The sequence below is a fragment of the Oryzias latipes genome, chromosome 21 (assembly GCF_053564925.1).
Source record: "Oryzias latipes strain Hd-rR chromosome 21, Olatipes_Hd-rR_3.1".
NCBI classification, from domain to species: domain Eukaryota; kingdom Metazoa; phylum Chordata; class Actinopteri; order Beloniformes; family Adrianichthyidae; genus Oryzias; species Oryzias latipes.
Window position 1 is genome coordinate 29,807,874 of NC_136257.1, and position 11,924 is coordinate 29,819,797.

General features: G+C 46.3%; 2 long non-coding RNA genes across 2 annotated transcripts; both read right to left on the reverse strand.

Moving 5' to 3' along the window:
- Window positions 1-257: 257 nt before the first annotated feature.
- LOC144988694 (uncharacterized) lies at window positions 258-4,017 on the reverse strand. The gene is made up of 2 exons (XR_013652666.1): window positions 2,842-4,017; window positions 258-1,287 (listed from the first exon to the last, which is right to left on the reverse strand). It is a non-coding gene; the product is annotated as an uncharacterized LOC144988694 (long non-coding RNA).
- A 2,138-nt stretch (window positions 4,018-6,155) lies between these two features.
- Window positions 6,156-11,184, reverse strand: LOC144988693 (uncharacterized). Its single transcript, XR_013652665.1, has 2 exons — window positions 8,294-11,184; window positions 6,156-8,184 (listed from the first exon to the last, which is right to left on the reverse strand). It is a non-coding gene; the product is annotated as an uncharacterized LOC144988693 (long non-coding RNA).
- Window positions 11,185-11,924: the final 740 nt, after the last annotated feature.

Sequence of the window (11,924 nt, forward strand, 5' to 3'; positions counted from 1 at the left end):
AAAGAGTGTTAATTACAGCTCTTGTGAGCGGTTAGTGGAATAGCTACGCTGCCCAACATTAACAGGTCATTGGGGCATTTTTTTGCTACAATTTTCTGACTAATAGCTTTGAAATTATTCCTCTCTCATGACTTTCTTCACCCCAACGCAACGTCTAAATCCTTCTATAAATCCCAAAGTAAAACTTTGAGGGAAAAAAAAGAGAAACAATATTTTCCCCATGAGAAGAAAATGCTTCCAGTTCTGATGCAATTCAATTCAATTCAATTCAATTTTATTTGTACAGCCCAAAATCACAACAACAGTCGTCTCGATGGGCTTCGAAGTAAAACATGAAATCAAAAGTATCACGAATACAAAGAGTTCAATAGAAAAATACTAAAATGAACTAACAAACTGACTAAGCTATACTGGCATCCCTGCCCTTAGACCCCCCTTCGCGGTAAGGAAAAACTCCCAAAAAAAACCGGATTCCGGAAAAAACGAAGAAACCTCAGGGGTGCCCACATGAAGGAGGGATCCTCCCCCAGGACGGACAGGCGATTTACCAGAAATCTTAGAGAAGAATTAACTTATCTAAATCTACAACTACATATATAAAAGTCCAGCAGACGAGCTTCATCCAGCCGTGGTTATCGGGACAGTCAAAGGCGCGAGTCGAGCCGGAGACAGGAACCACAGCCAGGTGTAGGAGCAGGAGCAGAGACGAGGTACTCGGTCAGGTACAGAGCAGAGACGAGCCAGAGATGAGCCAGAGGCAGGATCCACAGCCAGGTGTAGGAGCAGGAGCAAAGGCGAGGTAAACGGTCAGGAACTGGAGCACGGATGAGCCAACTGGAGTCTGGAAGCACTCCCACTCCCCAGGAGGGGAGAGGAAAAGAGGGACAATACATGAATCGCACTGCACCAAACAGAGGCATGGAGAACTAAATGATGAATTATGATCAAGAATAGAGGAGAGGAAGGGTAGAAGTAAAAAAGGAAAGAGGACAGAACCCCAGTGTACCATAGTTACCCCAGCTTCAACTTCTAGCAGCCTTTTAAAAGAAATAGTTATTATTAAGTTTAATTTAAACAAACTAACATTAAGTTAAATAATCTCTGAATACTAACTAGTCTGACAATAAGCCTGTCCAAAGAGGAATGTTTTCAGTCTAGCTTTGAATGTAGAAACTGAGTCGGCCTCTCTTATATGAGCTGGGAGTTTATTCCATAAGACAGGGGCTTGGTGACTAAACGCTCTACCTCCAACCGTACTTTTACCAATTCTAGGAACCACAAGCAGTCCTGCATTTTTTTTTTTTTTTTTTTTTTTTTTTTACCTTGTCCTGTCCAACAGCTGGGCAAACAGATGAGAGCTGAGGGCCTCTTGTGTTGGACATATTTTACTTTAACAAGAGGGGTTATTAATCTTCAGACAAACCAAAGGTATGTCTGAATAAACCCCTTTTGTAATTGAGGCCAAACTTTATTAATTTCAAACATGTTTGAAGATCTTTGGTGTTGGACCGGACGGAAAAGGAAAGAGGGGAAGAAGAGAGAGGGACGTTAGAAAGAGGGGGGGAAGGAGGGTGATAGTAGGAGGGGAAGGGGGATAAGACCATGAAGCAGCATAGAGCAACAAGTTTACTGGTTGTTAATCACCATGGTAAGGCTCAAATGCAGTACAAAAAGGGCGGAGCCTGTCCACACACACACCCAAGTGTCAAACACACCTGCTAGTTGCAAAAATGTCCATCTGTCGACATGTACACAAAACAGATAGTGCTCACACGCATACTTATGCCTTAAAACCAACTAGTGTGAAACATTTCAGTCATTCAGTCACGCAAACCGCCAGTGCAAAGGTGAGCCAACACCCGTGCTCAGGTGAGTGCTCATGTTCTTCTAATATGGATGGTGGAATGTGTAAAGAAGGAAGGAGAGCGCCCAGCCATCCCCACCCCAAGACCCCCACCGCAGCAGCAGCGGCAGCCGGAATCCCCCCCACGCCACACGGAAACCGGCAGGGAACAACCGCCGCCCGGGCGACCAAGCCCGCCACCCAGGCCAGGGCCAGCAGGACCGCCGCAAGGCCCCCCAGAGCCAGAGAGCAGGGAGGCACAGAGGGAAAGAGAGGGCCGCCCCAGCCCAACCAGGAGAACAGCCCCCCCGCCGCGCCGGGAGAGCCCAACGCAGGGCCCCACCGGAGAGGGACGCCCACAGCCCCAGATGAGCACCCCACCACCACCCAGGAGTTCCGGGCATCCCCCCGCCCCAACCCCAGGTACGAGCCAGGACCCCCCAAGGGAGACCCGCCCCGCACTCCAGGCAGCCATCCGCCCGGCCCACGGTTGGTCCAGGGAGGAGCAAGGCAGGGGCCCGCCGCCCCCGCCCAGGAGGGGGGAACCCCGGGGAAAAAAGAGGGCCCACAAGGGGTGTTGTAAATATGGCCCGACCAGGCTCGGCCACAGTTGGAAGTTAGGCGGGGCCCAGCGCTCAGGAGCAAGGACCAGAACCCACCCCCCAGGGACACCAACACCCCCGGCTCAGATGTAATGTGAACCCCCCCACCGCGCGGAGAGAGCACCGCCGGGCCCAGGAAGCCGGCACCCCGGGGACACGGCCGCCGCTGCAAAGGGGCCCGTACCCCCCACCAGGGAAGAGGCAGGGGACAGATGGTCCTAGGTCCCACCTTCCTTGCAAAATGTGTGTGCGTATATGTGTGTTTAAGAGGGTGTGTGTGTGCATGTGTGTGTGTTTATGTTGGGATGTATATATTGAGGGGGGAGGGGTGTGTGTACTAAGGGGGGTGCAGTTAAAATTGGCGGGTAGGGCACTAAGGGGACATCTCCTGATTACCTGCATTTTGCGAGCGAAGTGTTCTGATTGGTTGGTAAGGGACTATGAGGTCCTTAATATAGGACGGGGCCATTCCATGTAAGGCCTTATAGGTTAACAGGAGGATCTTGAACTTGATTCTGGAATCAACTGGGAGCCAATGGAGCGAAACTAACACAGGAGTGATGTGATCTCTTCTGCTGGTTCCAGCTAACAATCTAGCAGCTGCGTTCTGAACAAGCTGGAGACTTCTTAAGGAACTCTTAGGACACGCTGCTAACAAGGAGTTACAGTAATCCAGCCTCGACGTAACAAATGCATGGATGAGTTTTTCAGCATCACTCTTAGGAAGTATATTTCTGATCTTAGCAATATTCCGCAGGTGAAAAAAGGCAGTTCTACACGCCTGAGATATATGAGCCTTAAATGATAAATCCTGGTCAAGTAAAACCCCAAGGTTTCTAACTGTGGAATTGGGGGCTATACTTATACCATCCAGGGAGACTATCTGAGCAGACAGAGCATCTCTGAGGTTTTTAGGACCAAGTATAATGACCTCAGTTTTTTCTGGGATCAAGAGGAGGTAATTAATTGTCATCCAGGTCTTGATGTCACTGATGCAGGCGTTCAGTTTCTCTATCTGGTCATTCTGGTCAGGCTTCATGGATAAATACAACTGCGTATCGTCGGCATAACAATGAAAATTAATGCTGTGTTTCCTGATTATGTTTCCTAGGGGTAACATATAAAGCGTAAACAGGATCGGTCCCAAGACTGAGCCCTGTGGGACTCCATAGTTGACTCGAGTGCACTGAGAGGAATGGCCATTTACATTAACGAACTGATACCTATCAGACAGATAGGATTTAAACCACTGGAGAGCAGATCCTCTGATCCCTATGTCCTGCTCTAATCTATGGAGTAAAATACCGTGGTCGATAGTGTCAAAGGCAGCACTGAGGTCCAACAGGACCAGAATAGAAAGTAGTCCCTTTTCTGAGGCCAATAACAAGTCATTAGAGACTCTAACTAGTGCAGTTTCCGTACTGTGGTGAGGTCTAAGTAGTAGTAGTAGTAGCAGATTCCTGCACATCCTCACATTCTGCTGATTTCAGGTCTGCCAACTGTCAGCAGCTTCAGTGCTCCTCCTCTAAGGAGATTAAACAGAAAATGATTGCCCAAGCATGCATGCCTTAGTTTGTCATTACCTCCCGGATGATGGTGGCATGTCTGTAATTTCATTTTTCCATGCTGACAGAAAAGCCCTTTGATTATGCCAGTCAGCGAGAAACGCTGCAGGTGTTAATGCATTTTTATTTCAACCCTTGTACTTTCCTATGGGGTCAAGATGACCATTGACGTGTTCTCCCTACCATGACAAAGGTGGATAAAGGTGGAGAGGATTTCATGTAATCCATGGACACCAGTGAAGATCACAAATCATTGAAGGAAAAAGGTTCAGAGGACTGTCTAGTGGGTCTAGATGACCCAACTCCCAATGTTAAAGGGCCTAAGATAGCACAAGGGTTAAAAGGTAAAGATAGAAGTTTGCAGCACACATTTATCCAGCAGGGTTCGGTGTTGACTCCAAGTTGAGACCTGCCAGTTCAAGAAAAGCCTCAAATCCAACTGCCCAAAAAAAAAAAAATGCAAGGATGAATATGTGGCATGCCTTCACATTTAGATGATTGAAATCGGTTCAAAATAGCGTCAAAGAGGTCGTTGGGGTAAAAATGCGAGTGCTGCTGCAAAATGCCACCGACGTCTGTGACAGCGACCTTATCTCTGTGCCTCTCTCCCCGCCACTACCTGTCCTGCCACTGCATGTTGGCATTGGATGTGAATTTCAAGTGCGGGCTTGTGTGTCAGAGAGGATTGTGGGAGGGTGGGCTGCTCCGGCGAGCCCGACAGCACAGCCTGCAGGAAAATCCAAAGGAGAGCGTGTTCAGTGCAGCCCTGTGGAAAGCTTAATTCCCTGTCAACGGCAGTGTACAGTGAACACCTCTGTTGTTTCAGAGTGAAAGGGCCTCAGTTTGGGCCGAGAGATGGAAGCAACATCACAATTACCTTTAGAAATAAACATATTATTATTAGTTTTAGGCACAAACAAATCCACAAAAAACAAAAAATAAATTCTCTTAATTTCATTATAAACCATCTAAAAAGGAAAAACAAAAAAGACATTTGGCCAAGACTGACTGCTTCCATGTGATTTTAGAGAGTAGGTCAGCTTAATGCTGTCTAAGACCCACTCTGATCATCTTTTCCTCCATTTTCAGAGCGTTCCCAGTAGTCTTTTAATTATGATGATGGCGTTTTTAGCCAAAATCTAAAACCTTTGTCATTTTCTGTCTAGACCATAGTTTCCACAGAGGAGCAGTAGTAGATTTTTCTTTTTTTCTCCCCCTGCAAAAGAGTGCAGACGCTTTTTCCCCTGCTCCTGCCGCTTCCTGCTTTATTTGCTTTTTAATCATTTAATTAATCATTTTTAATTATTTTACTTCATCCACAACTCCTGGAATATCAGACTGGTCCTTTTTTGTGACTTCCACCTATACAAATCAATATTTTTACGTCTGACAAGCCAGCGACATGTCCGGAAGAGGAAGAAAAACAAACTCCCACTGTGAATGCTGTCGGATCTACCAACAAGAAATAAAAGAGCTACAAACACGGATATTTACTTTGGAAACTGAAAATGGACTTCACAAGACCCTTCCAGTAACATCGGGTGGTAAGAAGCCTGCTCTTACTACAAATGAGAAGAATAACAGTGACATAGACCTGAGTGATGTTGTGTCCTTTCCGAAACTTTGTGCGGAGGAACTCTGTGTTAAGCCAAAGCGTAAAGATGACAGAACATCCGAAATAAAGCTCACAAACAGATTTTTACCCCTAACACAATGTGATGTTAAAGAACAAAGTGAAATTGGACCACAGAATAGGAGTTATAATGTTGGAAACAAAGCACAGGCAGAAAGAAAATCTGTGCCAAACGTCAAGGTCAGAGATACGCTGCTGCTTGGACATGGCGCTATCAGTGGAGTCAGCCACAGAAGAATGCAAACTTTATGTTGCCCAAGTTCTACTGTTCCAGTGATTACAGGACTCTTATCTAAAGTCTTGTACCAAGGAGTCAAACGAATAATCATCCATGTAGGTGCTGTCGATATCAAAAAAAACAATCTGAACGTTTGAAAAAAGACTTCATCAAGTTATTTGAAGAGATTGACAAAGTAGAGGTTGAAGCATTCATCAGCGGACCTCTTCCTAACATCGATGGGGTGTCACTCAAGTTCAGCCGTCTGTTTCAGCTGAACAATTGGCTCTCCAGAGAGTGTGCTTCCAGAGGATTGCATTACATTGAGAACTTCAATACATTCTGGAAGCGAAAGGACCTATTCATGGGAAGAGGCCCACACCTGAACAGAGGTGGAGCAAGAGAGTTAGTGAAGAACCTCCTCCACGCTCTGGGGCATATAGGCCAAGGCCCTGAAAAGGCAGTAAGGAAGGACCGAGCCAGTGTCCCAGGAACCACAGCACAACGGCAACAACAACAACAACTACCTCCACCACCACCATCGGTCAAAGACTTGGATCCGGCAGCACCAGCACCACAACCACCTCCATCTAAGGACTCAGCTGCACCAGCATCACAACAACCACCGCCAGCTAAGGACCCAACCGCAGAACCACAACAACCACCAGATTTGGCCCCAGAAATACCACCGTCTGACCAGCTGTGGGCGCCCCCTGCTACATCTACTCCCAGTGAAGACTCACTTTCCTTTTCGTCCCCCCCACTTTCACCCATGGCCCTACCTAGCCATTTTGATAGCCTCATTAAGTCAGGAATTAAGATGGCTCCCCTAACACCTGTGAGCCTCACACCACACAGGAGCTCTCCTACCCCTCCAGCACTCCCTCCTTATCCTTCACCCAAAGTCCCTCCAACACGTCCTTCATCCAAAGCCCCTCCAACACGCCCCCTCCATCGTTCACCCAAATCCCGTCCAGCTCCCGCTCCTCCTGGTCCAACACCCAAACTACCCTCAACTCGACCTCCCCTGCGCGCCTCTAGACGTGCTATCCCCCAGAGCTAGGATGAAACGGGCCCCCAGTGTCCTAGGAAAGGTTATGTCAAACTGGGGCCCTGTGATGAACAGCTTCCTTCTGGTGCTATACCTGTAGTTGCACCACGTAGAATTCAAAAAAGGGCAGTTGGACTGTCCAATCAAAGAAATCTATTTGATATCCCTTGCAAGAAGGTTTCGACCAGTCCCAAGGAAACTAATCTCAAACTTGCTGCACTCAATGTCAGATCTTTATGCAACAAATCATTTTTAATCAATAATCTTATCTCTTCTTTTAATCTTGATTTTATGTTTTTAACTGAAACATGGCTTGACAAAAACACAGGAAACAGTTTTAGTCGAATCAACTCCCCCCAACTACAAACATGTATCGGAAATACGAGAAAATAAAAAGGGTGGAGGCGTTTCTGCACTGTTTAGAGATAATATTGCAACCCGCAGACTTATCATTTGGTGTGTTTTCATCATTTGAGTATGTGTCCTTTAAGATTGAGTTAAAACAAACTCCTCCCTTACTCTGCATAGTCATGTACAAACCTCCTCAGCACAGCCAAAGTTTCATTGATGATTTCACTGAAATGCTCTCAATTGTGTGCACAGACTTTGATGGTCTAGTCATTACAGGTGATTTTAATGTTCATGTTGATAATGTCAATGACAGAAATGCAAAAGAGCTCAATGCTGTCCTTGAAACCTTTGATCTAATTCAGCATGTAAGTTGCCCCACCCACAGCAGAGGGCACACTCTGGACCTGCTCATCACAAAGGGGGTTAATATTTACAATGTCAGTGTGGTTGATGTCGCCCTCTCTGATCATTTCTGTGTATTCTTTGACCTGTCTGTGTTGGGAGAGGGGAGTGGATAACTGAATCCAAGTGCAGACACAAACTGATAGAAGTTAGGTTATTTAATTTGACTTGGCAGGCAGACTGATAGGCTGGCAGGCAGACTGGAAGGCAGGCAGGCAGACTGGAAGGCAGGCAGGCAGACTGGAAGGCAGGCAGGCAGGCAGGCAGACTGGAAGGCAGGCAGGCAGGCAGGCAGACTGGAAGGCAGGCAGGCAGGCAGACTGGAAGGCAGGCAGGCAGGCAGGCAGACTGGAAGGCAGGCAGGCAGGCAGACTGGAAGGCAGGCAGGCAGGCAGACTGGAAGGCAGGCAGGCAGGCAGACTGGAAGGCAGGCAGGCAGGCAGACTGGAAGGCAGGCAGGCAGGCAGACTGGAAGGCAGGCAGGCAGGCAGACTGGAAGGCAGGCAGGCAGGCAGGCAGACTGGAAGGCAGGCTGGAAGGCAGGCAGGCAGGCAGACTGGAAAGAGATGCAAAAGTTATTTTAGTTGCTCTTGAGTGTGAAGGATTGTTCAAAGCCAAGGACTTGTTACCACAGGGTGAACAATAATCTGGCGCTGGCTGGAGATCCTCCTCAGGAATAAATAGAGTCTGTGATGGCCTGCAGGTGGGGAGGTGCTGATTGTAGAGATGAGCAGCAGGTGTTGGGCTCCAAGGAGGAGGCATGCTCAACAGAACCACAACAGTCTGTTACTCCCAAACCACCGCCTGGCCCTGCAGTTGTCCAAAGGAGACAAATAAATGAGAGCACTAGGGCACAGTTTGTAGAAATGATAAACCCTGAAAACGCCTCTGGTGCCAATGTTGATGAAATGCTGAATTCTGTTACTTCTAGCATCTTGAATGTTCTGGATGCCATTGCCCCTATGAAGGTTAAATTGAGAAAACATAGACAGAAAGCTCCCTGGAGGAACGATGATCTAGTCAGGGCACAGAAACAACAGTGCCGCAGAGCTGAGCGAAAGTGGCGCAAGTCAAAACTCCAGGTTCATTATGAAATGTATAAGGGGGAGTTGTACGCTTACAACCAGATCTTATGCAGAACAAGGGAAAGGTACTTCTCTGAAATCATTGGAAGTTGCAGCAACAACTCTCGTGTCCTGTTCACAACAGTAAACAGATTAACTAACCCTCCAACCCAGCTACCAATAGAACTGGTTTGCACACCTAAATGTAATGAGTTTGCTGTATTTTTTAATGACAAGGTTCAGGGCATTAAAAAAGCCATCAACTCCACAACACATATAACTATCGAACGGCCACCTACTCACTCTAAGCTGACTCACTTTGTACCTGTCACTGACCAAACTGTCCAAGAGACCATCACCCGTCTGAGCTCGTCTACATGCTGCCTTGATGTGTTACCCACTAGATTTCTAAAGTCTGTCCTGAACAGTGTGTTGCCATCAATTACTCAAATAGTTAACATGTCTCTTCAATCTGGAATATTTCCAGAGGCATTAAAAACTGCAGTCATTAAACCTCTCCTGAAGAAAAACGGTCTTGATCCCACTGTACTGAATAATTACAGACCTATCTCTAATCTGCCATTTTTAGGAAAAGTCCTTGAAAAAGTTGTCTACCAACAGCTCACTGATTTTCTCTTATTAAACAATTCATTTGATGTTTTCCAGTCAGGTTTTAGACCCCATCATAGCACAGAAACTGCTCTTATCAAGGTAACCAACGACATCCGCCTGAACACTGATGATGGCAAAGTCTCTGTCTTAATCCTGCTAGACCTGAGTGCTGCCTTTGATACTGTTGATCATGGGATCCTTTTGCACAGACTCCAAGACTGGGTTGGCATCTCTGGATCTGCCCTAAGTTGGCTCAAGTCTTATCTAGAAGACAGGAAATATTTTGTTGAAATTGGGAGTTGTGTCTCAGACTACATGGCCTTGACTTGTGGTGTGCCCCAGGAATCGATCCTGGGACACCTTCTGTTCAACCTCTACATGCTGCCACTAGGGCAGTTAATACGCAGTAATAACATATCTTATCACAACTATGCAGATGATACTCAGATCTATGTGTCACTGACAACAGGTGAATATGGGCCGGTGGATTCACTCAGCCACTGCCTCCAACAGATCAGTGCGTGGATGCAGAACAACTTTCTCCAGCTAAACTCAAACAAGACCGAAGTTATTATTTTTGGCCCACAGAAACAAAGAGAAAGTCTCAGCAGCTACCTTCATTCTCTGTCTCTTAAACCCTCAAATCAAGTCAGAAATCTAGGGGTAATCATGGACTCTGACCTGAACTTTAACAGCCATATCAAGTCAGTAACATCAGCGGCATTTTATCATCTGAAAAACATTGCCAAAATCAAAAACATAGTGTCAAAGCCAGACCTGGAGATACTTATTCATGCATTTGTCTCCACTAGGTTAGACTACTGTAACGGCCTGCTCACCGGCCTCTCCAAACGAGCTGTAAAACAGCTTCAGTACATCCAGAATGCTGCTGCTCGAGTCCTGACCAGAACCAGGAAGTATGATCACATTAGTCCTGTGCTCAGGTCTCTGCACTGGCTCCCTGTACCTGAAAGAATAGACTTCAAAGCAGCTCTGCTTGTGTACAAGTCTCTCCATGGCCGAGCACCAAAGTACATCTCTGACATGTTAGTGCCATATGAACCATCTCGTACTCTGAGGACCTCAGGGGCCGGCCTCCTGTTGATTCCCAGAGTCAGAACTAAACAAGGGGAATCAGCGTTTCAATATTCTGCAGCTAAAATCTGGAACAGCCTCCCTGAAGTCGTAAAACAGGCCTCTTCTGTGCTCATGTTCAAATCTAGACTTAAAACATTTCTGTTTAGCCGTGTATATGACTGAAAGGTCCTATCTGCACTTTTCTTTCCTTTCCTTCCTTTATTTTTAAATCAGTTTTCAAATTTTTTCTTTCTTTTCTTTTAAAGTAAATTTTATGTTGATTATTTCTATGATGTATTGTGATTTTAATGCATTTTTCTGTTTTGTGAAGCACCTTGAATTACTTTGTGTATGAATTGTGCTATACAAATAAACTTGCCTTGCCTTGCCTTGCCTAGTTCATTAGAAATATGACTCTGAAATGTGTGCTCCTGCCCCAGGTAGAGGAGTTCAAATATTTTGGGGTCTTGTTCATGAGCGAGGGAAGATTGGAGCGCGAAATGGACAGGCTGATTGCAGCGGCGTCCCTGGTTATGCAGTTGCTGTACTGGTCTGTTGTGGTGAAGAGAAAGCTGAGCCAGAAAGCAAAGCTCTGAATTTACCGGTCGATCTTCATTCCAATACTCACCTGTGGTCACGACCTCTGGGTCGTGACAGAAAGAACGAGGTCCGCTGCTGCTCCTCCACATAGAGAGGGTTGCCTTGGATGCCTCCTGGATGTCGGCATGTCCCACAGGCCCCGGGGAAGACCCAGGACACGCTGGAGAGACTCCTGGCCTGAAAACGTCTCTGGGTCTCCCCAGAGGAGTGGGAGGAAGTGGCCGGGGGGAGGGAAGTCTGGACATCTAGGCTTAAATGAGCCTTCTTCCCGGATGAGCAGAAGAAGATGGATGGATGGAGGAAATGTGGGCGGGACCAATCGCCCTCTTTAAACTCTGTATTATTCAGTTTCACAATCTTTTGTATTAAAGTCTTTCCTATCACAACAAAAGTCTGTGTTTGGAGGAACAGATCCCAATCTAGAACTAGAGTCACATTGGGTGCAGCTTTTAGGAACTGGAGGTGTAGGAGCCAAAATGCAGGAAACTGGGCTTGGTGGCAAAAGCGTAAACATTCAATAAATAAACTTAAACAGGACAAAAGCACAGGAGAAACAAAAGCAGATTAAGCAGAGGACCTGACAATGTAGAACTGAAAACCAGACACTTCTTCTACTGTCTGAGGACGATTAACAGAAATGAAGACAGCTGTGGATGATTGACATGAACCAGGAGTGACTGACAGAGGACAGAACATGACCAAAAACCTGAAGTAAACTGCAGAATCCTTACAGCAACACTATGATAACATTTAATATTATTAGCAGTCTGGGGATAAAAGTTGTAGATGTCTGTGTTTAAAATATTCTCATCTGTATAAAACTCTATTCATGTTAATTATGCCTGCAGCACATTGTGCCAACAGAAAGAACCTCCAGTGTTTTATTGCTTTGATGTCTTCCAAGTCT